Raw genomic sequence first — 26,030 nt, 5'->3', positions numbered from 1 at the left:
AAATACAATAAGATTGATGACAAATTGAAGTAGACACAAATAAAGGAAATATATTCCATTAGGATAACTAACACTGTCAAAGTATCATATTATCCAAAATGATCTCTAGATTCAATGTGATCCCTATCAAAGTTTTAGGGGCATTTTTCACAGTAATAGAAAACACAATTGTAAAATTTAAGTGTAAGCTTAAAGAACTTTAAATAACCTGAGCAATCTTGAGAAAGAACAACGCTGGGGCATCATACTCTTTAATTTCAAATTTCATTTAAAGGTTATAGTAATCAAGAGTATGGTATGTGCATAAAAACAGATACAAAAGCCAATGGAACAGAATAGGGAGCCCAGAAACAAAACCAGAATACAAGGTCAACTAATCTTTGAAAAGGCCACCAAGAATATACAATGCAGAAAATACAGTCTTGTTGATACATGGTGCCAGAAAAACTGGGTATCCACAAGTGAAAGAATAAAAGTAGAATATTTTCTTATACCATACCCCGAAATTAACTCAAAATGAAACACTTAAATGTAAGACATAAAACCTTAAAACTCCTGAAGAAAACATATATATAAAAAAAAAACCTTGTTAATATTGGTCTTGGCAATAACTTTTTTGATATGACATCAAAAGCACAGCAACAAAAAATACAAACAAATGGGACTGCATCAAATTGAACAGCTTACACACAGCAAAGAAAAAAAATTTTTTTAACCCTACAACATAGGAAATTATTTGCAAGCCATATATGTAATAAGAAGTTCATATCCAAAATGTATAAGACACTTCTGCAATTCAAAGCAAAACAATAATAATAACCCATTCAAAAATAGACAAACCATACATATAAGGGAAATCGGTATGCTGTTGGTGAGATGTAAATAAATAAAGTCGTCATAAAAAACAGTAAAAAATAAAAATGGAAATATCATACAACCCAGCAATACCACTTCTGGGCATCCTACCAAAGGAAATAAAATTTGTACCTTGAAGAAAGATCTTCAGCCCTATGTTCACTGTAGTATTGTTTACAATAGCCAAAATATAGTATGTGTGTGTCTATATACAGACAGTAGAATACTATTCCGCCAGAAGAGAAGGAAATCTAGTCATTTACAACATGGATAGACCTGGAGGACATTATGCTAAATGAAATAAGCCAAACACAGAAAGACAAAGAAACTCCTTGTTTTAAGTTAGATGAGAAATCTAAAAAAGTACACTCATAGAAGCAGAGTATAAAATGGTGGTTGCTAGTGCCTGAGGGTAGAAATATGAGGAGATGTTCAAAGAGTACAAATTTTTAGTTATAAGTTGAGTAAGTCTGAGAAATCTAATGTAAATTAGCATTAGATTAGCCAAATAGCATTGTGTTTATAGTTAGTAATACTGTAATGTATGCTTACAATTTGCTACTACAGTAGATCTTATGTGTTCTTACTCCAAAAAAAATTGAGGTACTAGATGTGCTCATCAACTTGACTGTATTTTGTTTCACAGTGTACATGCATATCAAATCATTACATTGTATACATTAAATATATAGTTATACCATTTTTATTTATCAGAAAAATCCATGTCACACAAACACAGATGTACAGTAAGTACTCAATGTTCAAAATAGGTTCTTGAAAACTGCGTCTTTAAATAAAACAATGTCGCTATATGACATTCAAACATAACCCTTGTTTCTATCAATTCAACTATAGTAATTCTGCCTCTGGGTTTAAGCGACTCTCCTGCCTCAGCCTCCTGAGTAGCTGGGATTACAGGTGCATGCCACCACACCCGGCTAATTTTTTGTATCTTTAGTACAGATGGGGTTTCACCATGTTGGCCACGCTGGTCTCAAACTCCTAACCTCATGATCCACCCACCTCGGTCTCCCAAAGTTCTGGGATTACAGGTGTGAGCCACCGTGCTGAGCCAAAATTAGTTTTCTTAAACAATATGTTGCTTCACTTACAGTTTCCATGAAACTATCAACAATGTTAAGTGAGAATTTACAATACACATATATAACTTATATGGGTGGGTGTATGTGTGAGACCCACATTTTTATATAGATATCAATAGATCTCAATGATGGAATCCCAGTAGGCTTCTTTTTTTTTTTTTTTTGAGACGGAGTCTCACTCTGTTGCCCAGGCTGGAGTGCAATGGCGCCATCTCGGCTCACTGCAACCTCGGCCTCCCGGGTTCAGTGATTCTCCCACCTCAGCCTCCCGAGTAGCTGGGATTACAGGTGCCTGCCACCATGCCCAGCTAATTTTTGCAATTTTAGTAGAGATGGGGTTTTGCCATGTTGGCCAGGCTGGTCTTGAACTCCTGACCTCAGGTGATCCACCCACTTCAGCCTCCCAAAGTGCTGGGATTACAGGCGTGAGCCACTGCGCCTGGCCCCCAGTAGGCTTCTTACTAAAAGTATAAGATAATAGTTATTAAGAAATAATAATATACACTTAGCAGTGTTCTAAGCTAGTTAATGACAGTGCATTTAAGAAATCTTGAAGGTGAGTAGATACTTTAATCAAGTGGTGCCCAATGCTATGAATGTAAGAACATTTCACTTATCTGTTGCAGTAGCTATCATAAAAATTATTTATGAAATTTTTTTTTTACAGTTCATCAGTTATCATTAGTGTTAGTGTATTTTATGTGTGGCCCAAGATAATTCTGCTTCCAATGTGGCCCAGGGAAGCCAAAAGGTTGGAAAACCATGCTTTAAACTATATTATAATTTGAAAATTTACACATCTAGAGTTTAAATTACAAATCTCAGTTTATACTAAATCAATAACATTTTGAAGTACAATCAACAATACATTTTTCATATTTAGGAAAATGCTTATCATTCTTATAAAATTGCTAAGAAAGAACTTTTGTAGAATTACATTTGCAATAGGATTAAAAATCACTAAGCAGAAAAGGTGCAACATCTGTCCCTAGTGTTCCTGGGATTTCTGAACCAAATTCCAATATGTCCACTACTTGCCTTACATATTTAGGCATGATACAAAATCAATATTTGAAAAAAATACATTAACATAGAGCTCCTCAATAACACAATTATTCCTATATTTCCAAAAGCAATGGAACAGCAGTGAGATCATGCAGCCCCTTATAAGTGGTAAAGTAGACATTGGCTATCCCTGTAAACTTGAAGGGAGATCTCTAAAGAAAAAAGAGGGCTGGGTGTAGTGGCTCATGCCTGTAATCCCTGCATTTTGGGAGGCCGAGGCAGGTGGATCACCTAAAGTCAGGAGTTTGAGACCAGCCTGGCCAACATGGCAAAACCCTGTCTCTACTAAAAATACAAAAATTAGCTAGGTGTATTGGCAGATGCCTGTAATCCCAGTCACCCAGGAGGCTGAGGCAGGAGAATTGCTGGAACCTGGGAGGCACAGGCTGCAGTGAGCCGAGATCACACCACTGTACTCCAGTCTGGGTGACAGAGCAAGACTCCATCTCAAAAAAAAGAAAAAAGAGAATTTTTAGAAGATTTAACAGCATGGGGCTGAAGATGCCCCTATTTGTGAACATGAGAAAAAATGCAGCCTTTTCAGAAATTATTTGCATTGAAGAAGTGCTTTCCAAACTACATTTTAAGGCCTGACTTCCTTCATCACCTTTGGTCCCCTTGCCTGTGTCCTCTCCTTCATTTACTCTCACCTACCTGGGGCTTTGGCTACTGTCTCATGTGTCTTCCCATTAAAGGGCTCTTTTCTTTGCTCCAAACAGGTGATCAGGTCTGAGTTAAAGAGAGCAACACCTGTTTTATTTAAAAAATAAGATAAAATAACGTGACTACTGCTGAAGATTCTCCAATTACCAACCTAGTACTATGCTAAGAAGAAAAGAGAAATTATGGAAGATTCTAAAAAATTAATCCAAAAATTGTTTCCTGATAGGCTCTTTAGAATATTTAAGTGTTTCAAATCTGTGGGTTCTAAGTTCCACTACCCAGTACTACTGAATAAAAAAAATTGGTACAAATTGGATTTTAAGATGTGGAAAACAATATTTTACAACACTGAATTTATAAAATTACCACTAATCTAGAGTGAAGGACAAAAATTCCCTCAATAAAAGAGAAGGTTTAGGTAAAGATGAAACATCTTAAAGATTTTTTTTACACCAGCAGACTCCCAATTTTTTCATGAAGAAACAAGGTGAAATTAATTCACGCAAAGCAGAAGCTCCCAAGAAACATTCTACAAAGGAAAAAAAATAAAACTCTGAGGGAATATTAGGAATTACACATGAAAGTTATCCTCACCCAGGGAGACCAGGTTTCTATAGTTCTCCAACATCACATCTCTATATACATTCTGCTGGGCAGGATCCAGACATTTCCACTCTTCTGGGGAGAATTCTATGGCCACATCCCTGAATGTTAAGAGTTCCCGAAAACACATATTTATCAAGTGACAGAGTTCTTTTTTTTGAGACAGAGTCTTGCTCTGTCACCCAGGCTGGAGTGCAGTGGTGCCATCTCAGCTTACTGCAAGCTCTGCCTCTCAGGTTCATGCCATTCTCCTGCCTCCGCCTCCCACGTAGCTGGGACTACAGTTGCCTGCCACCATGCCTGGCTAATTTTTTTTTTTTTTTTGTATTTTTAGTAGAGATGGGGTTTCACTGTGTTAGCCAGAATGGTCTCGATCTCCTGACCTCGTGATCCATCCTCCTCAGCCTCCCAAAGTGCTGGGATTACAGGCATGAGCCACCACACCCGGCCAGTGACAGAGTTCTTAAATTGACTACAGGAGAAATGAGTTAAGGAAGCTAGTTCTGACTGTAATTATCTGATAAAATAACTTTCAACACAGTCATGTTCTCTAAAGTATTCTATAACCCTTAGGAAAAATGATGGCATGCGAGCAATTACTGTTGCTGCAATGGAAATATGGGCTACACTGACCTGCTGCTACCAAAACCAAGCAGAGTAGGCCCTGTGACTTCCTGGAACAAAGGGTAAACTCACCACTCATTAAAGTATCTGGAAGCCCTCATGCTTGACCCTGCCCTCACTGTAGAATCATGTTTTAGTTTAAAAAACAGGGATGTTTCCACCCAGAACAATAGACAGGATCTGTGGGGAGGGAACAAGTGACTGTTTCTCTTCAAACAGTCCATGTGATACTATTAGAAGACTCAGCTGAGAGTCACTTAGCTAAGCACTGGCTTTCAAGCTTCAATGTGCGTAGAAATTACTTGCTATTCTAGGCCTCACTGTGACAAAATTCTGCAGGTTTGAAAAGGGTCCATGAATTATATAGCTTCTTATAGCAAGTCTCCTGTTAATGCTGATATTCCTCCCCCTAGATCCATTATAGTACCACTCAGCTAGAGTAAGCAGGCACAGCACACAGGGTCCCTTACCCCAACACAAATACTTTTCATCTGAAGACCACCAATCGTCATCCTGAAACATGGCATTCTCTGCAGGCCCTTCAAAGGTTACAGAGGCTGGAGATGATGGAAACGTCTGAGTAAGTCTGCATTTGAAAAACATGTGCACATGCATTAATGTGATCTTTATGGAGCATGTACTATGTGTGCAGAAGTATGTCACAGAGCACTCTGCTGGGAGGCTCACAGTATGTGTGTTAATTCTCATAACATCCTGGGAGATGGGTACTAAGTGTCCCGTAATTCCTAGGATTTTCCCCATTTATCTGCTTTTGTGTTTCAGGAAATTGGGAGCACCAGCTCTGGAGAGGCAGTAGGAGTAGCCACCCCAAACTCTTATCTCCTCTAAGCAGTTCTGTGAGAGATTTCAGTGTGGATTAGACCTGGACAAGATTCAGCAGAGGGTGGATCTGGGCAGGGTTGGGATAGAAGGTGGGTCCTAGGCTTCTGCTCTCTAGGCCACTAAATATTTTCAGTTTTGTTTTTTCTAAGCCTGCCCAAGAGAGATTTTATTCCCAGAGTTTGTGTAATTTTAATCTATTTTAGACACTTCCCTGTCTATATTACAACATACAATAAGAAGGAATTTAACCAAAACCCTTATGTTTTTCTAGACCAATTATATTAGAAGCTAAATACTTATTCTTAGCAAGCTAAAAACAATACAAATAATAACAACTTCTCTTCTGTCCAGAATAGCCCTTCAGGTGGAGGGATCAAAACTTACAAAATAATAAAAGGGAAGTAACGCAAATGAAGCTTAAGCTTCCTATGCAGTTTCCGTCTTTGTACTGAACACATGATGCTGAATTCAACCTTTTATTCATGTGCTCTGGACTGCAAGTTCCTTGATGGGAGGGACCGCAACTGCTTCGTCTCTTTTTCTAATGACCATATAAAATAGAAGCAATTAGCTTATTAATCAGTTTGAGTCTCCAGAACCAGAAAACTGGAACAACTCTTATCTGGTTATGAACCAATGAGATTCTTTCTGTGAGGGGAGGAACAAACCCTGGATAAGTCATTTCTCTTTCTCTGAAATGGAACCAGAATTAGCCTTTCTTGTCAGACTGACCCCAGTCTGCATTGGACATCCTCAAATGTCTCAAATAACTCACTGATGCTTGAGAGTGTCCTCAGTGACCCTGGGCTGAAGCCCCCCATAGTGATCCAGGCAGGAGAGACTGAGGCTGACTTTGTGGAGTGCAAACAGAAAACAGAACTGCCCTGGTAGAGCTGCAGATCCTGGATCCAGATGTGATGTGCACTGTCCCTGATCAGCTAACTCTGAGACAAGAGGAAAGATGAAAGTACTCCAGTACCCCAGTATACAGGATGGCATACTTGTGATTACGGTTGTGATTATGGCTCTGGATATTTTGTGGCCCTGACCTCTCACTGCTAAGGTGCGTGTTATACACCTACAGATTCTGCCACAGGATTCTGTTCACACCAGAAGCCTCTCACACAGGTGACAAGACCTGGAAAACTCAAAGACTCCACTCTGAAAGTGGGGTTTAAGAAGACTATGTTGACTTTTCATGATGCAGAAAATGCCTTCTGTGAGTTTTCTGTATGTCTTCAACCCAAAATCTGGCCCTGTCTTGTGACTCCTAGGCAGAAGCCAGCTTTTATGTGCAGATGCTAGGTGGGATCAATGCGCCTCTGCATTCTTGGGGATTACAGCAAACAGAGTAAAACCAGAGAGAACCTCTCACGGAGGATCCTTCAACACATTCTGAAGAATATTTCGACCTAAAAGGAAAAAGCTGGGGTAAATAAGTAGAGTTTATTTGGGCCAAAGCTTGAAGATTGCAACCTTGGGGTATATAGCTGCCCTGAATGTACACTCCAATTAGAAGCAGTTACAAGTGTATTTTTAAAGGCAAAAAAGAAGGCAGAGAGGAGACTGATACAAAGTTGTTAGACATTCCTATTGATTTATAGAATTAAAATTGGTTAGTGGCTGGCTATATATGTTAAGCCACAGAGTGTGGGTTATAGTGTCCACTGTGGTATTATTAGGTTACTTTATAGCCACTGATGGCAATAGCAAGGAATTTCAAAAAACAAATAGTTCAAAGAGGGGAACAGTAGGACTGTAGTCTCATTTTAACAAGTCTCTGGGTCTGATAATTAAAAGAACTTGTATTTCTCAGATAAAAGTGCTGTTTTTCTCTCAAATCCCAGGACATAAATTCAGAATTTGGAACTGCACATTTAGGTCCTGGAGGGCTGGTGAGCTATGGACATTTGTGGGCATTTGGGCAAGGGGAGAAGGGACAGAATTGAAGTTATCAGGTTTAATCAATGCACATGTGTGATCCTGGTTGGGTGTATGGGCCCCATGATGTCTGAACCAGTGTCAGATCTGAAGATGCCAGGAGCACAGACGGAAGTGGAATAACTGATGGCTGTCCTGAAAAGTTATTTTTGTAGAAATATAGTCTAACTGCTCTAGAAATGACTGTAGATCCCAAATAGAGAGACCTTTTTGTTTGCAGATTTGTGGAGCACTTTGCTGCACTTTGCCACAAAATTGTGGATTGTGGCTGGAATCCTTAGAAGGAAGGTTTTCTCTAAAGGGAAGCCTGGTGGGCACTTTGTGTATACCATCTGGTAATTCTGGACAGTGTTTGGAAAATATAACTAAAAGCAAAATCATCTCCAATCCTAAAATACTCTCCACAATAATATTAGAGCAAGATAATGATTTGTTATTTAATTAAACCAAAATATGATGTACATCACAGGCAATCTACTAATAGATTGCAAATACAGAAAGAACGTCACCGTTAGTACTCAAGTACAAGACATGACAGCACCATTTGTCATACACAGTTTATAATAACGTCAACTAATTTGGGAGGTCATCTGGGTTTTCTAATTGGTAATACTAAAAACAAACAACAACAAAAAAACAAACACTTCCCATATCTTCATGATAGGACATAGTTTTGAAATGTGGAGCCAGGTACCTGCTGAAGGCAGCCTCCTACTCGCCTACAGAAACTGTGGCATAGGGTGTATATTCTTGCTATTCGCATTTCCTAGCAATAGTTCTCAGGTCCTAAAGACAGTTTTGAGTCAAAAAAGACAAATGACCTAGTTAACTGACAAAAATGATTTACATATTTTTCAAAGAAGCAGAGAAAATGTTTAAATATAAAAGTTTTCAAACTAAATGCTTTAAGAAAAGGGAGAAGAGCAAAAATTCTTCCCTCATTCTAAAGAGAAAGCATTAAGCCTCTTCTAATTTGTATTTGGTCCTACAACAGGCAGGTCTAAAGGCATGGTCTTGAACTCACTAACGTCTGAATTCTTGTAGCACATGAGGGATGCACTTGAGCAAACTGTGTGCACAGGAAAGAGGATTTGTGGGTAAGAAAAGAGCATAAGAGAGAAAGGAGCTATCAAGAGCCTTGGGTGGGGGCAGGGCAGGATTGATGAAAGGACTGGTTTGTGCTACAGGTACAGGCCCAGGCAAGGCTACGCTCTGACTGATTCCTGAGTCCATGAAGGCAGAGGAGATTAGGATCAGGTGGTCCAGAAGCCTGGGTAGGTGAAGAAAACAGATTCCTGCTGCAGATCTGGGGTTGAGATGAGCGTGGAGTCTTCTGGGCACTGAGTGTATTCTTAGGAGAAAACTGTAGGAGCAAAGCTGCCATGGCCACAATTCCTGAGGGTAGAACCCTGTCCTAGGACGCGTGTGGCCATGCGAATGCCCAGTGGGCGTGCTCAGGAGCGGGTTAACATTGGGTGGCAGCCGGCAGCAGGGTGCGGGGAAGGGATGTTTCTCAGAACTCCTTTCCTCCAAGTTCTCAGTGCCCTCTCTACCCGGGAGGAGACCTGGAGGAACAGGACAGTGCGCAGCAGGACAGTGCATGTGCAGAACCCGGTCAGGTCTCCCGCGGACACCGGCGACTCCCCCCAGCCCAGGCTCAGCCATGTCTTTCTTCTGACAAAAAAACTTGCGGAGTTTCCTCAACACCAGTCAATGCTCCAACCCCAACGGGGTGTCCAGCAACTCACTAATGACACTACCCAGAGTCAGCGCTGACCCCACAAGCTCAGCGTTCTTCCCACAGCTGCCCCCGCTGCAAACGCCAGTCCCTGCCTCTGGACACCCGTCTTCATTTCTGAACCCCTGTCTACAAACCAGGGGCGCCCACACCCTCCTCAAGTTCAATAATGTGGCAGAACTACTCACAACTCAGCGAAGCGCTGTGCGCGCACACACCAGCGTATTCTAAAAGATGCCACTCAGGAACAGCCACGAGGAGGAGGCGCACAGGGCAAGGGGACTGGTGGGAAAGTTAGAGAGGGCGGGTGATTTGCTTCGCTTCCTCACACACCTCACAAAAGCCTTTCCTTCAAGACCCGCTGGCAGCCCCCAAACCATGAGCCAAGGCCTGCGCTGTCCCGTTAATGAGTCCCCATTTGCTCACATGAACTCTTATGTTTTGATGGGGCCTCGATCTCATTCCGAACAGGGTCAAGTAGGGACAGGACCCCCCCAGACCGCAGCTGCTCCCACTCCGGCATCGCGCACGCGACGCAGGCGTCTTCCAGATGAGCTTCTCCTCACCCCACAGCCCGGGGAAGGTGCGGGGCTGCAGGCGCAAAGCTGCACAAGGAGGGCTGCAGGCTGGGCCAGAGCAGCCTTGCGGGGACCCCGACAGGAGCGCGGGTCCCTCACTGGAGGGGACTGAGGACCGAGGGCGGAGCGGCGGCAGCGGGGACTCCGTTCGCAGACTGGGTCCCGCTGCCGCCATTTCCCGCTGGTTCCGATAAGGCCTCCCCGCCACGTCGCCTCCGGACGCCCTGCCCCGCACACTCACCATTTCCCGACTTCAGGGATGTCGTAGAGTCTTAGCTACGAATCATCCAATACCCGCAGGTCACAGAGCGACGGAGGCTGAGGCTGTGGCTGAATCACTGAGGCCTCCCTGAGGGGTGGAAGCAGGTCGGTGAGGCCCTAACCGAGCTCAGGCAGAAGCCTGACGCAAAAGCGGCGCCAGATCCCGGATGCCGCCCCCTCCTTTGCCTGATTGGGCAGTTCTCAGTCCAGTGCCCTCATTGGATACAACTACTAGCTCTACGCCCTCAAGCTTTGAGTGACAGAATTCGAGTGACAGAAATTCGACCATACACTTAATGAGGCAAGACTGACAGACTCGTGTCTCCAGGTACTTTCAGGCAGGGCTTTCTTTCTGTGCTAGGCCTGGCTCTGTTGGGGGTTCATTTTTAAACTTCTGTTGTGTGAGGTTACGTCCGTTTATAAATTGTGCACGCACGCGCACGCACACACAGACACACACTTGTTCACAAACGGAAACAATATAATCACAATTATTTTAAAATTTTAGATCTCATAACCTTTCTGGCCTCTGGTCTTTTGAGTAGGACACCTGAGATTTGAAGAGAGAAGCAAGTCTCTAAAAAATAAAATGTTGGCTATTTGTGAATTTACAATTTTTTATTGGCCACATCCAAACTAATAAAAATAAACAAGTGAAATTGTTTATGATAATTGTAACCTATTGTATCCAAAATATTATTGTTTTAATACATGATCAATATATAATTAGAAATAAAGTATATTTCTGGTCTAATTCTTCTAAACTCACCGTGCATTTTTTGTTTGCAGCACATATTACTTCAAACCAGCCACATTCCAGGTACTCAGTAGCTACATATGGCAGGTGGCCACCACATTGAGTGCAGCCATGAGGGCTCTAACCTCAGGGAATTGAGGGCCTGGACACCTCTTTTCTGTTGGAAGTGAGGGAACAACACCTCTACCAACTTTTCTTCTCAGGCTCAAGGGTGGGTGGGACAGTGCCCCTAGAGAGAGCAGAGGCTGCAAGCTGAGAGTGTCCACGTGAATATCACGGTCTCCTAGTTGCTCTTTGGTGCTGGTGTGGTGGTCTTCTCAGTTCAGCCAGGTTCAGGCTCTCGTCCCATGACCTGGAAAAATGAGGCACATGGACACCAGAGAGTGAGAAAGCAGAGTAGGATTTATTAAGCAAAAGGAAAGCTCTCGGCAGCAAGAGGGGACCTGAAAGCAGGTTGCCAGAAATGGGGCTGAGTTCTGGGTCTTTTATGTGGCAAGAACGAGGAAGTCTTCTGTGGGTTCTACCCAAATGGGACGGGTCAAGTTCCCCACCAAGGGTGTTGCATCTGCGCATGCCTGGGGTTGACCACAGTGACTCCATTTTGGTTATTACCCATGAGTGCCTAAGGGAAACTTACAGGGGAGAAGCTAAAACCACAATGCTAATACCATGTTAATGACTTTACAATGAGCTGGGTGAAGACAAGGAAATTTAGGTTGATTTATTTTGCCTATGTCTAAGCTGGGATAGTCCCATCTGAGCAACATCCTGGCATAAGAGGAAGTTCTTAACCACATTTCTTCCCACTAGCTACAGGGGCGGGGCAGGTGCAGTCCCACAGGTGCTTTTCCTCTCCCGAGACCCTCCGTCCTTATTTTCCTAACCAGCCTCGACTGCCTTCTCTCTCAGGGGTTGAGCTGGTTAGAAATTTAGGCTGGGCTTAGCTGGGCCATTCTTCTGGGCTCAGTTTGGCTCCTTCAGGTGTGAGTGGTCAGCTGCTGGTGAATTAGGTGGCTCTGCTTCTGGGAGTGAGCTGTCTGTAAACTGGCGCACTTTGGCTTTTCTCAGCATGCTATTTTATCCTATAGAAAGCTAAAATGGGCTTGTTTTCATGGACATGGAAAAATTCTGAAAAATATAACAGAAGCATTTAAGACCTTTTGAGCCTGGGCCCCAAACTGGCACACTGTCATATGCACAGCTTTGGCCTGTGCAAATAAGGAAGATTCAAGGTTTGGGAAACAGAATCTGTCTGTTGATGGGAACCACTATAAAAGCCATTTCCAAGAATATGAATACAATAAGAAAAATTTTTTAAATTTCTGTTTTTGCAATCAATTTTGTTTTGTCTTTTCTTGCAGGTAAGTATAAAACTCTCCCACATCTACTAAGCAGCTGGCTTGGACTCAGGATCAACGTTGTTTCTGAAGCCCATGCACCTCCATAGACCACACAACTCAGCCAGGTTTCCTGGTCCTTCAAGGGGCTAAAGAGTTACATTTCTGAAACAGAAGCAAGATTTTTTTTTGAGAATCTCATTCCATCCATCCAGTACTCTTCACCATTGGAAATAATTCACTCCAGGGAATGCTTCTGAAGTCTCTTGGAAAAACTGGAAATGATTTGAGGAAATGGCTAAGCATTGAGTGTAGGAAATTAATGCCCAACATTACATTTTAATTTCTTATCATAGGATAAATATGAAAACACCTATAATGCACTCCACATATCTGCAAACCCTTTGTGTCATTATTCTGTATTGGTAGGATACTTGTGATTTTTATTTATTTATTTATTTATTTATTTTATTATTATTATTTTTTGAGACGGAGTCTCGCTCTTTCGCCCAGGCTGGACTGCAGTGGCGCTGTCTTGGCTCACTGCAAGCTCTGCCTCCCGGGTTCAGGCCATTCTCCTGCCTCAGCCTCCCTAGTAGCTGGGACTATAGGCGCCCCCTACCACACCCGGCTAATTTTTTTTTTTTTGTATTTTTAGTAGAGACGTGGTTTCACCGTGTTAGCCAGGATGGTCTCGACCGCCTGACCTCGTGATCCACCTGCCTCGGCCTCCCAAAGTGCTGGGATTACAGGCGTGAGCCACCGCGCCCGGCCTGTGATTTTTAATACAGACTAAATCAACTTACTGTGCCTGAAAAAACTTTTGCTCTGAAGGCAAGTGACATAGAGATAGAGCTGCTGATATTTTTCCCTGTTGCAATTTAGCCAACCAGCAGAGTATGTTTTGAAGGGCCAAGATGTTTTCTAAGACCCCCATCTAGGAGCAGCTATATGGCAAATGCCTAGAGCACACACAGAAATCACACACAACCAATGCATTCCTGACCCTGAATCAATGCTTCTCACCCTTGGGTGCACATTAGAATAAACTGCTGTGCATGTGGGTGGTGTTGTTTAATGTTCCCAAACCCAAGTTGCAAGGGAATAATTAAGCCAGAATCTCTAGAGTGAGACCCAGGCAGCAGTGTGATTTAAAGCTCTCCCGGTGATTACAATATGCAACCATACTCCAAAATGTCTGCTGTAAACCAACATCTTTCGGAGAACCAGTTGAAAATATTTCTCAAATTAATGTAAAAAGTGTTTGCTGTTGAGTTGTGGCCTTTCAGTCTTAACTCGTATTACCCATATTCTATCCTTTGCAAAACTGACCTCTGCTACTTGTTTTGTTCCTGATTCAAACCAGTTCCACACATACTGAGTGCACACTATGTGCAGCCCACTGTGCTAGGTGAATATTGTTGTGGAGGAAGGACTTTGCTGTAAGAAATTTACATTCCCCAAAACTAAAACCATGTTACTTACTCAATTGAAATAAAAAATGAAAGACTGAGGGGGACGCCCAAGGGTCAGGACATGAGTAAATACCTTGGAATATTAGTATCCATCTCATGATGCCTGAGTGTAAATGCCCCACTTTCAAACAAAACAATACCAAGCATTGCTATTATTCTGAAATATTAAGTTAGGATTAAATAATATTTAAAATTTTATTGATGTATAACACACATACAGAAATATACGCACAATAAAATATTAATGTAATGCTCAATAAGTTGTAACAAAGCTAATACATTGCATAACTATAGAATAGAACTACCCCTGTTTCTGCCCACAAACCACTTCCTTTTTTCCTCCTCCCCAAACCTAATCATGATCTTAAGAGCTAATGCTATAGTTTTTCTTTTTATACAAGTGTTTTATTAGACAATATTTTAACTTATACACAATAACCAAAATAGTATAATATGGGGGAAAAAAAGAGAGATCAGACTGTTACTGTGTCTATGTAGAAAGAAGTAGACATAAGAGACTCCATTTTGTTCTGTACTAAGAAAAATTCTTCTGCCTTGAGATGCTGTTAATCTGTAAACCTACCCCCAACCCTGTGCTTGCAGAAACATGTGCTGTGTCAACTCAAGGTTTAATGGATTGAGGGCTACGCAGGATGTGCTTTGTTAAACAAATGCTTGAAGGCAGCATGCTTGTTTAAAGTCATCACCACTCCCTAATCTCAAGTACCCAGGGACACAAAACACTGTGGAAGGCTGCAGGGACCTCTGCCTAGGAAAGCTAGGTATCGTCCAAGGTTTCTCCCCATGTGATAGCCTGAGATATGGCCTCGTGGGAAGGGAAAGACCTGACCATCCACCAGCCCAACACCCATAAAGGGTCTGTGCTGAGGAGGATTAGTAAAAGAGGAAGGCCTCTTTGCACTTGAGATAAGAAGAAGGCATCTATCTCCTGCTTGTCCCTGGGCAAAGGAATGTTTCAGTGTAAAACCCAATTGTATATTCCATATACTGAGATAGGAGAAAACCGCCTTAGGGCTGGAGGTGAGACATGCTGGTGGCAATACTGCTCTTTAATGCACAGAGATGTTTACGTATGTGCACATCAAAGCACAGCACGTTTTTCTTAACCTTGTTTATGATACAGAGACATTTGTTCACATGTTTTCCTGCTGACCCTCTCCCAACTATTACCCTATTGTCCTGCCACATCCCCCTCTCCAAGATGGTAGAGATAATGATCAATAAATACTGAGGGAACTCAGAGACTTGTGCCGGCATTGGTCCTCCATATGCTGAGCGCCAGTCCCCTGAGCCCACTTTTCTTTCTCTATACTTTGTCTCTGTGTCTCTTTCTTTTCTCAGTCTCTCATCCCACCTGACCAGAAACACCCACAGGTGTGGAGGGGCAGGCCACCCCTTCAGTATAAGATGATGCTCAGCCTCAACATCTACTAATTATGCCCTATTTCTGTTTAATTTCTACTTCAACTCATTCCCTATCCCCTCTTTATTATTGTTTTTAGTTATTTTTGTAAGATAAGATGTATATGCATTGAAACATAGTCTTTACTGTACATTTTTGACAATCAATATATCCATATATTCTTTTCCCTTTCATTTATAGAATTACTGCCAGTTAAAATTATCAGTGTGCATGTGAATCACCTGAAAATATTATTTGAAATCCAAATTTTGATACAATATATCTGGGTTTTGCCTGAAAAACCCAGTTTCCTGTCTAGACCAAGGGTCGTGGGTTGAAGCAGGGCCTGAAGGGTGTGCTAGCAACATCACCTTGCCCTTGCCTGACCCCACCCTCGCCCACCTGTGACTCACCTCTGGGGCCAGAGGCAGGGAGGGGAGGGTCATTTTGGCAAATGAGGGGTCTGTGCCATGCAAAGATTCTTGCCCCTTTAGAAATGAGCGAGGGTGAAAGCATCATGGCCTCCAGCATCTACATGCACATCTCCCCTGAGCCCACATGGCCACCAAGAGGGCTGCTGATGGCCTCTTGTCCCCCAGTAAATTGCCCCACCTCCAGATGGACCACAGCAAAGTCAAGGGAAATTGTGTCTGGTCCTTGTTTCTGCTTAGCCACTTCTGAGCTCTGTAGCCTTGCACAGGCCTTTGCCCCTCTCTGAGCCTAAGTTTTCCACCATATGATGGGGATATTTACAGAAACCACACACACAATGAAGGTGAAAAGAGAGAACAAGCAAAATGACCTCATCTGCCAGGGAGTCAGTGCTCAGATAACTCTCATGCTCTGGGGTGGAATATTTCTTCAGAGACAAAGAGCTTGAGGATCCAGGACCTGGGCCTGCCACTGACCTGCTCTGTGACTCTGAGACAGTGGCTTCCCTTGTCTGAGCTCAAATCCCCACTGGACAGGCTGCTCTAACCTTCTGTGTCCCTGGGCTGGGAAGGGAGTTAGTCCTCCCCACCTTGTAGGGGAGCCCTTGACCATGGTTGAATGCAATCTGGCCCCACTGTCCTGCCTCATTGGAGCAGTGGGAAAAGGTGAACACAAAACCCAGACCCCACTGATCTGGGAACAGGCTCTTCTTGAATTTGTCAGGCACCTTCAGGAATTTGTCACCAGTTAACCAGCCTGTGACTCTGTCCACAAGCTGCCCCTTCTGCATGGATGCTGCTGTCCACTGCCACTCTAAGACACCTCTGATGCCTTCCCATGGAAGGATTCTTACACACATGCACACTCACACACACACACACAAAGTCACACACACACAGTCTCACACACAGTCTCTCAGTCTCACAGACACACACACACAGAGACACACATGCTGTCACACACACAGTCACACACACACAGTCTCCCACACCACCCACAGTCACACACACGCACTCATGCACTCAGTCACTCACACATGAACACACACACACACTCATACCCACACAGTCACACAGTCACACACACACAGTCATACACAGTCACTGACGCAGAGTCAAAAAAACACAGTCACACACACACACAGTTCATACATACAGTTACACAGTCACACACAGGATCACACACATACATCGTCACACACAGTCACACACAATCTCACACAGTCACCCACACACACAGTCACGCACAGTCATACACTCAGAGTCACACACACAGTTACACACACACACACACACGGCCCATACTTCCTCCAGGCTCACAAATCGCCCCTCCACAAACCCTCCCTTCATGGCCACAGCCTGCATACCAACATCAGTCCGTCCTCACAGAGCTGAGTTGGGTGTGCAGCCCTCCCTGATGTGGGAAAAGCAGGCTTAGGGGAGTCAGTCACGCATCCCCAGTGCCCTACAGGCCTCACACCGGCTGGGGCAGTGACCCTGGATGGGGAGCGCTTTGGTGTGGGTCACCATTGCTGAGGACACCCTCCTTGCCAGGGAGTAGGGTCCTGGGGGTCCTGGGAGTCTGGGGGACTGGGTCTCTGACTGCTGTAAACAATAGGTTGGTGGTGTCCACGCAGCAGGCAGCAAATACTCAGGAAGTGAGCGTCCTGTCTTTGGCCTCAGCTTTGTGTCTGTAGAATGGGGGTGAGGGGACTCAGGACTCAGAGCACTGTCGGGTGGGGCGAGGTAGGATGAGAGTGTGTCTCCCTCCCCAAGCCCACCCAGAGCTGTGCGGGGTGGGACGGCCCCAGGATCCTTGGTTCCAAGCAGCTCCTGGTGGCCCGCCACCCCCACCCTGGCTGCGCTGCACAGCCCTAGTCCTCATTGGCCCCACTGCACAGTCGCTTTGAGGTTGGCCAGGGTCTGCCCTGCGATGGCGATGCTGCAACTGGGGTGTTGCCAGGGCCACCAGGGGTATTGGCAGGACCTGGCAGCGGCGGCGAGGACTTGGATTCCGGAAAGGTGGGAGGGCCGTGCCCCTAGCCCAAGCCCCACCTGGACTGGCCACTGTCAGCCAAGCCAGGGCCGGGGCGGACAGCATGGGCATTGAGGGCAAAGCTGGGACCACACCCCTGGGTGACCCCGAGCTGCGGAGCCCCACAGGGTGGAGCTGGGTCTGGCCACACAGGCAGATGGCATCGTGGGTGGGCCAGAGCCCAGGACGCACCCAGGAGTCCAACCTCATGGCACTGCACAAGCTAGGGAATGGGGCTTGGGACAGCACCAAGGCCGCCCCAGTGCCAACACTCCCGGGAGACCCCATGGGCTACCTGTGGAGAGGCTGGATAAGTGCATTAAGTGATCAGAAAAGTCACTGGCTGGCTCTGTTCATGAGCAGAATGCTTTCAGAAAAGTTTATGCTCACACAGTGCTTGGACAGCATTTGCGTAGTTTGGCACTTACTTGTCTGCTTGGGCAGATGCTCATATGCTTACACAGAATGGATATTGTGATGGTGGAAAGTCAGTTGATGTTACAAATACAAATTACAGAATCATGAGTTACTTTTAACAAGCAGAGGTGAAGGATCTCCTTCTGCAAGTTGGCTGGTGCTTGAGGTATATTCATTCAATGTCTTTGATTCACATGTACATGAAACCGGTAATATTTCCATGTCTCAAACCTCAATCCCCAATGCAGCCTCTGAAGAAGGGGATGAAGATGAATGGGGGTATTGGTCCATTTTCAGGCTCCTGATAAAGACATACCTGAGACTGGGTAATGCATAAAGAAAAAGAGGTTTAATGGACTCACAGTTCCACATGGCTGGGGAGGCCTCACAAACATGGCAGAAGACAAAAGGCACATCTTACATGGCAGCAGACAAGAGAGAATGAGGGAATCCAGTGAAAGGGGTTTCCCCTTATAAAACCATCAGATCTCTCAGGAGGACTTATTCACTAACAGAAAAGTATTGGGGAAACTGCCACCATGATTCAATTAACTACCCCCAGGTACCTCTCACAACACATGAGAATCATGGGAACTACAGTTCAAGATGAGATTTGGGTGGGGAAACAGCCAAATCATATCATTCCACCTCTGGCCCCTCCCAAATCTTATGTCCTCACATTTCAAAACCCCACATGCCTTCCCAACAGTCCCCTAAAGTCTTAACTTATTTCAGCATTAACTCAAAAGACCACAATCCAGGCTGGGTGTGGTGGCTCATGCCTGTAATCCCAGCACCTTGGGAGGTGAAGGCAGGCAGATCACTTGAGGTTGGGAGTTTGAGACCAGCGTGACCAACATGGAAAAACCCCGTCTGTACTAAAAATACAAAATTAGCCAGGCACGGTGGCACATGCCTGTAATCCCAGCTACTCAGGAGGCTGAGGTAGAAGACTCGTTTGAACCCAGGAGGCAGAGGTTGTGGTGAGCCGAGATCATGCCATTGCACTCCAGCCTGGGCAACAAGAGTGAAACTCAGTCTCAAAAAAACAAAAAACAAAAACAAAAACAAAAGCAAAAAACACACAGTCTAAAGTCTCATCTGAGACAAGGCAAGTCCCTTCTGCCTAAGAGCCTGTGAAATCAAAAGCAAGTTAGTTACTTCCTAGACACAGTGGGGGTACAGGCATTGGGTAAATACAGCTGGTCCAAATGGGAGAAACTGGCCCCAAAATAGGGGCTACAGGCCCCATGGAAGTCCAAAATCCAGTGGGTCAAATCTTAAAGCTCCAAAATAGTCTTCTTTGACTCCATGTCTTACATCCAGGTCATGCTGATGCAAGAGGTGGGTTCCTATGGTCTCAGGCAGCTCCACCTCTGTGGCTTTGCAGGGTACAGCCTCCCTCCTGGCTACGTTCTCATGATGGCATTGAGTGTCTGCGGCTTTTCCAGGTGCATGGTGCAAGCTGTTGGTGGATCTACCATTCTGGGGTCTGGAGGACGATAGCCCTCTTCTCACAGCTCCACTAGGTGGTGCCCCAGTAGGGATTCTGTGTATGGGCTCTGACCCTACATTTCCCTTCCACACTGCCCTAGCAGAGTTTCTCCATGAGGGCCCCGCCCCTGCAGCAAACTTCTCCCTGGACATCTAGGCGTTTCCATACATCATCTGAAATCTAGATGGAGGTTCCTAAACCTCAATTCTTGACTTCTGTGCAGCTGCAGGCTCAACACCATGTGGAAGCTGCCAAGGCTTGGAGCTTGCACCCTCTGAAGCCACAACCCAAGTTGTACCTTGGCCCCTTTTAGCCACAGCCGTAGTGGCTGGGACACAAGGCACCAAGTCCTTAGGATGCACAAAGCAGGAGGGCTCTGGGCCTGGCCCACTAAACCATTTTGTCCTCCTAGGCCTTCTGGCCTGTGATGGGAGGGGCTGCCATGAAGACCTCTGACATGTTCTGGAGACATTTTCCCCATTGTCTTGGTGATTAACATTTGGCTACTCTACTTATATAAATTTCTGCAGCTGGTTTGAATTTCTCCTCAGAAAATGGGTTTTTCTTTTCTATCACATTGTCAGGCTGCAAATTTTTTGAACTTTTATGTTCTCATGTCTTTTTTTTTTAACTAAATGCTTTTAACAGCACCCAAGTCACATTTTGAATGCTTGGTGCTTAGAAATTTCTTCCACAAGATACCCTAAATCATCTCCCTCAAGTTCAAAGTTTCACAAATCTCTAGGACAGGGCCAAAAACTCACCAGTCTCTTTGCTAAAACATAACAAGAGTCACCTTTACTCCAGTTCTCAACAAGTTCCTCATCTCTGTCCGAGACCACCTCAGTCTGGATTTCATTGTTCATATCATCATCAGCATTTTGCTCAAGGCCATTCAACTAGTCTCTAGGAAGTTCCAAACTTTCCCACATTTTCCTGTCTTCTTCCAAGCCCTCCAAACTGTTCCAACCTCTGCCTGTTACCCAGTTCCAAAGTTGCTTCCACATTTTTGGGTATCTTTACAGGAGCACTTGACTCTACCTGTACCAATTTAGTGTATTAGTCCATTTTTACACTGCTAGTAAAGAGATACCCAAGACAGGGTAATGCATAAAGAAAAAGATGTTTAATGGACTCACATTCCACATTGCTGGGGAGGCCTCTCAATCATGTCAGAAGGCAAAAGGCACATCTTACATGGCAGCAGATATGAGAGAATGAGAGAACCAAGTGAAACAGGTTTCCCTGTATAAAACCATCAGAACTATTGAGACTTATTCACTGCCAGGAGAACAATATTGGGGAAACTGCCCCCATGATTCAATTATCTCCCACCAGGTCCCTCTCACAACATATGGGAATTATGGGAGCTATAATTCAAGATGAGGTTTGGGTGGAGACACAGCCAAAGCATGTCACTAGGCATCCAACAAAGTTATACTTAAAATAGGTAATCCTGGGCATGTAACAAGGATCTCTAGTCCACAGATTGAACAGGATGATAGTCCTTTTTTTGGAAATGAAGTTTTACAGAAGAACTATATCATCTACTAAAAGCAGGTATTTTGTACTTGCCCTCACAGTGGTATGTGCTGCTGGTGCTGAATCTCTTCCCAGGAATGGAGACCAGTGGCATGGAATCAGGTAGAAAAGATTACCTCAGATACCACATAGGCTTTTCCAAGAATTTACAGAGTTGCCCAAATTTATGATTCATCCAGATCCAGAGAGAAACCTTCAGCAATTGCCCTGATAAAGCATTCAATGTTGCTGCTTGCTTCTAGAGAGAGGAGAACAGTTATGTATAGAACTGAATGTTGAGAAGTCTGAAAATACACTTTTACCTAAATAAATCATGAAAGCACAGATAGCGAAGGCTGCAGCTGAGGAAGGAGCACTTTTCACTGATCAGAGGCCAGTAGGTCCACCACCCAGAGGAACACAACATCTTGACTTATTAGAAAGAAAATTAAGTGCTCTATCAGCCTTCCAGTATACTAAGCTACTCATTTCCTACCTAACCACCCCACCAAAATAACACTGTGATAAAAGCAAGCTAGGTTGAAATCACTGCTAGAATTCAATTTGCAATTACTCTCTCTATTGGTGTCAGTAGTTTTACTGATTAGGACTTTTATTTGTGAATTACAATTGAAAGCTGTATTTTGACCATAGCTTTTTCAGGCTTTTGTGTACTCACCAATCTGTCTTCTGTAAAATGTCAGTCACTAGTGGAGCTTACAGCAGCCTTTCCAAAATTAACTGCTGTGGTGGTGTGTTGCTCTCAGTGTGCTGTTGCACTTTAATGAAGATATCTTTTCCTGTAGTGACCTGGGGAAAGGATTCAAGTGCTTGATAACAAATATATTCTCCTCTCGACAAGGCAAATATTAAAACCACTCATTACTACTCAGCCTTTAATGTATCTGCGTGTCAAATTTCTATTTCTTCTTTTTTAACGTTAATTATACTTGTATATCCAATTAAGAGCACTTTTTAGGCATTGCATGAGACATGGGATGATAGTTCTGTGGAAGTATTGCCTTGTGAATTTGCTATTTAGTTTTGTCTTTGCTGTAAACTTGCAGCATTAAATAATCACTGTTGTTAATAGCCTTTCCTTTTGAAAAAATTATGTGAAATGTACAGCTGCTCTTGATGAAAACAACTATTTGCCTTTTATCCTTTGAACTTTAAACCTGGTGCATTAAAAAAAATGCACCTTCCCCTCACCTTTGGAATTTTGTATTAATGCCAAATAATATTTACTGAGTTTGGTAATTTTTTCTGGTATTGTACTAGTCTGACTCTAAAAAAAACAAAAACAAAACAAAACAAAAAACCAGCCAGGCACGGTGACTCATGCCTGTAATGCCAGCACTTTGGGAGGCTGAGGTGGGTGGATCATGAGGTCATGAGTTCAAGACCAGCCTGGCCAACATGGTGAAACCCTGTCTCTACTAAAAATACAAAAATTAGCTGGACATGGTGGCACATGCCTGTAATCCCAGCTACTTGGGAGGCTGAGGCACAAAAATTGCCTGAATCAGGACTTAGGAGGCAGAGGTTGCAGTGAGCCAAGATCACACCACTGTACTCCAGCCTGGGCTACAGTGCGTGACTCTGTCTCAAAAACAAACAAACAAACAAACAAACAAACAAACAAACAAAAAAACCTCCTCCTTCCTCCCCAGTTTTGTATCTGATTGTACTGTTAGTCTGATGTTCAATATTTTGCCAGGTTTGTCTGCAGTGTTTGTGTATATAAACTGATCTTGGTAATCCTCTACACAGCTGTTTGAAATGCCAGAATTATTTCTGACATTCTAAGTTTTTCACAAAATACATTGTATCTGTGATTAGCCATTTGACTAGTCATATTGGCAAACAGATTTTGCAAAAAGAAATATAATTTTTCCATTGTTTTCTCACTAATTTTGATCTAAAATATGTTTGCTCTTGTCTTTGACTTGTGTTTTATTAATATTGTCTGGCATGTTAAAGATCACCCTGAGCTTAATTGTCTAGAAAAAGAAAAAACAAAACAGGTCTGTAGGTAGGACTACCAGGCAGAAGGCTTGGTGTGAGCACAGGTGTGGCGTTAGGGGAACAAGCACCACCATGGGGTGGGCAAAAGGCAGGAGGTGATGACCAAGAAGAGAAAAATCCCCAAACCCAGCAAGTCACTGAGCCAAATGAAAGCCTTTTATCCTGCATCAGCCATTTAACCCCATCAACACTCCGAGTGAACATTCTGTTTTAGAGATACTGATAGTTCTTATTTTCCTGTAATCCTGTAAAGGAATCTTATCTCTCTCATCAGCCTGTCCCCAGGACTAAAATCCTAAATTAGAATACCATTCTTAGGAAGGCATCTCTCTGGATTAGGATGCAAGGAAATTGAGTTAGTTGCTATCAGTCATTCACACGCTGCACAGATATTAATTTACCAGAGTCATGGTGGGGAATGGGAGAAGCTCATTAAAAGCAGGCCTGGATGGTGCACAGAATGTGAAGGGTACAGGAGAACAAAGAAAGGCTAGGCTCAAAGACAGCTCCAAACCTAGGAGGCACAGTTATTATGCCCCTTTTACAGAGGAGGAAAATGAAGCACAGTAGGTAACTTGATCAACCATTCTGCCCCAGAGTAGAGGAGCCAGGATCTAAACCCAGCCAGCTTGCCTTGCCATCAGAGCCCACACACATAATTTTGTTCTGCAGTTAAGCAGGACTGCACTGTGGCTAAGTACACAGACTCTGGGTGCACATCCCAGCTGCTCTGCTATTTCCAGCTGTGTGACCATGGGGAAGTTACTTGCCTGTGCTCAATGTCCTCTGTAAAGTGAAGATAGCAGTACCTGCCTCATGGAGTCCCTTAAGTGAGTTAATAATGTAACATGTTATGGTGACATGCACACAGTCACCATCAGTTAATATAGACTATTATGCCTGAACCCCAGATGGGCACATGTCCTTGAAAAGTCTAAAATTCAGGACTCTGAAATCCAGCCTGTGAGATCCCGGAATCCTCTAGCAGCATTCTAACATCTTTTCCCTGCAGACTTGTATGCTGCTTCCCAGGGCTGAAAGGTGTATATGTATTAATATAGTGTAATAATATGGCCACCTGTCCACCTAGTTCATCCCTATAGTAGGCAAATAAGGTGATGTCAAATCCTTGGCTGGGGCCCAGTCCTGGTAACTTTCCCTTCCCTCTTTCCTGAATACTCTCTCATTCAGATTCATACGTGCCCTGCAGGACTGCTTAGCCTGCAGGGAAGGCAGGATGGTGAGGAATGAAGTTGAGTGGGTGGGTGAAATTTTTCACTGAAGTGCGCTCCCTCTTGCCACCTGAACTTGTGGGCCCAGGCACTGGGTCTGGACCTGAGGGGGTCTTGTTCTCCTTTTAACTTTAAGCCTCAATTGGCAGCAATCACACGGCTTCATGCCTCCCTGTGAGCCTGTCTGGGTGTTTATGCTGGATGATGTGGACCCCCTCTGCCAGGAGTGCATAGTCTATGACCTGGCCAGGCAGCCATGGCAGATGAGAAGAGCTTCAACATCAACTTTATTGTGCTGCTGGGTTTTTTCTGCTGGCTCTTAGCACGTTTCTCATGAGCCATGATCAGCTTCAGGTCTATGGCATCTTCTGCAGCTATGTCATGGTGCCTGGGGATATCATCTGAAGCATGTGCCACTGCTACCCCAAGGCAGGTGTTGGTGAGGCTGTGTGGGGATAGGAGGGTTGGAGACCATGCCTCTATCTCATAAATCAACTCTTTATCCTTCAGTCATCTCCTCATTCTCATTTTGACTCCATTTACTTCTTTCTGCTCTCCTGAGCATTCATCCATCCATCCATGTTTCCATCCACCAATTCATTCATCTAGTCATCCATCACTTAGCAGGAGGGTTGATCAGAAGCCCCCAGGATCTGGAGCCATGAATGAAACACCATGGAGGAGACACAATGAAACACAACATATTACTCATGTGCTTAAAGTAAAAGTCAGTGAGTGCTTTCCACCTGCCAGGTACTCCTGCATTTAGAGTGCAGTTCTGCCCTTATGCTGAGATTTTTGGTGCCTTCCATAGTTCCATTTTATAGCAGAAAAAGGTGAGGCTGAGAAAGTGAGGCTCTGTAGCTGAGTAGCAGCACTTGGATTGGAGCTCAGATGTGCAAATGTAGGCATCATTCTCTTCCTTGAGTTTTCCACCCCAGGGCCCCAGAGTGGCTTAGCTTTCTGGAGTGGGTCAGGTCTAATCTTGGTGGAATGCATTGAGCAATTCTCCATCTTTTGGAGTCTTAATGTATTCTTAGCCCTACATGTGATTTAGTGACAGGAAAAGCACTGGTTTGAGAGTCCTGTGTTCTGACCCAAGCTTTGTGTGTTATCTTTGTCTTTCTTAGCTCCATCTTTTTTTATATGAAAAATGGGGCTCAAGCCTCTATTTTGCATCACCTCACAGTGTATAAAGATCAAAGAAGCAATGGAATATAGGAATGTTTGTAAACTCTAGAGTGTTTTATGTGGGTGAAAGGCTCCCAGGTCCTGATACCTCTGAGTAAAGGACATGCCAACTCCCAAATCAAGTCTCTCACTCTTTCATTTTTATTTTTAACTTTAAACACAAAAATGTTTCTTTTTTCTTGAAGTACATGCTTAAAAAGCTCCTACTGTTATGGGCAGGTCTTTGTTTTTAGAGCTCCCAAGATGTGGTGGGCCACTCCCAAGATGGGGACGGGCTGCCCCCATCTTGGGAGCTCTAAGAACAAAGACCCGCCCATAACATTTAGTGGCCTCATATGGGGATTCTCCAAAGCACTGAGTAATATCAGACCACTTTCACTTGCTATTCTGTCCTATCCTTCCTTAGAATTGGAG

General features: G+C 43.9%; 4 pseudogenes; 2 read left to right on the top strand and 2 right to left on the bottom strand.

Moving 5' to 3' along the window:
- Positions 1 to 9,362, bottom strand: part of LOC134730225 (endogenous retrovirus group K member 5 Gag polyprotein-like) — a 30,595-nt pseudogene extending 21,233 nt beyond the window's left edge.
- LOC106633820 (putative zinc finger protein 876) overlaps positions 1 to 26,030 on the bottom strand; it is a 126,504-nt pseudogene that overhangs the window by 35,261 nt on the left and 65,213 nt on the right.
- Positions 9,274 to 10,289, top strand: LOC129397669 (uncharacterized; annotated as a pseudogene).
- LOC100986792 (wee1-like protein kinase) lies at positions 17,797 to 21,682 on the top strand (annotated as a pseudogene).

This window comes from Pan paniscus, chromosome 3, assembly GCF_029289425.2.
Source record: "Pan paniscus chromosome 3, NHGRI_mPanPan1-v2.0_pri, whole genome shotgun sequence".
Classification (NCBI taxonomy): domain Eukaryota; kingdom Metazoa; phylum Chordata; class Mammalia; order Primates; family Hominidae; genus Pan; species Pan paniscus.
This window is presented reverse-complemented; position numbering and strand designations above follow the sequence as displayed.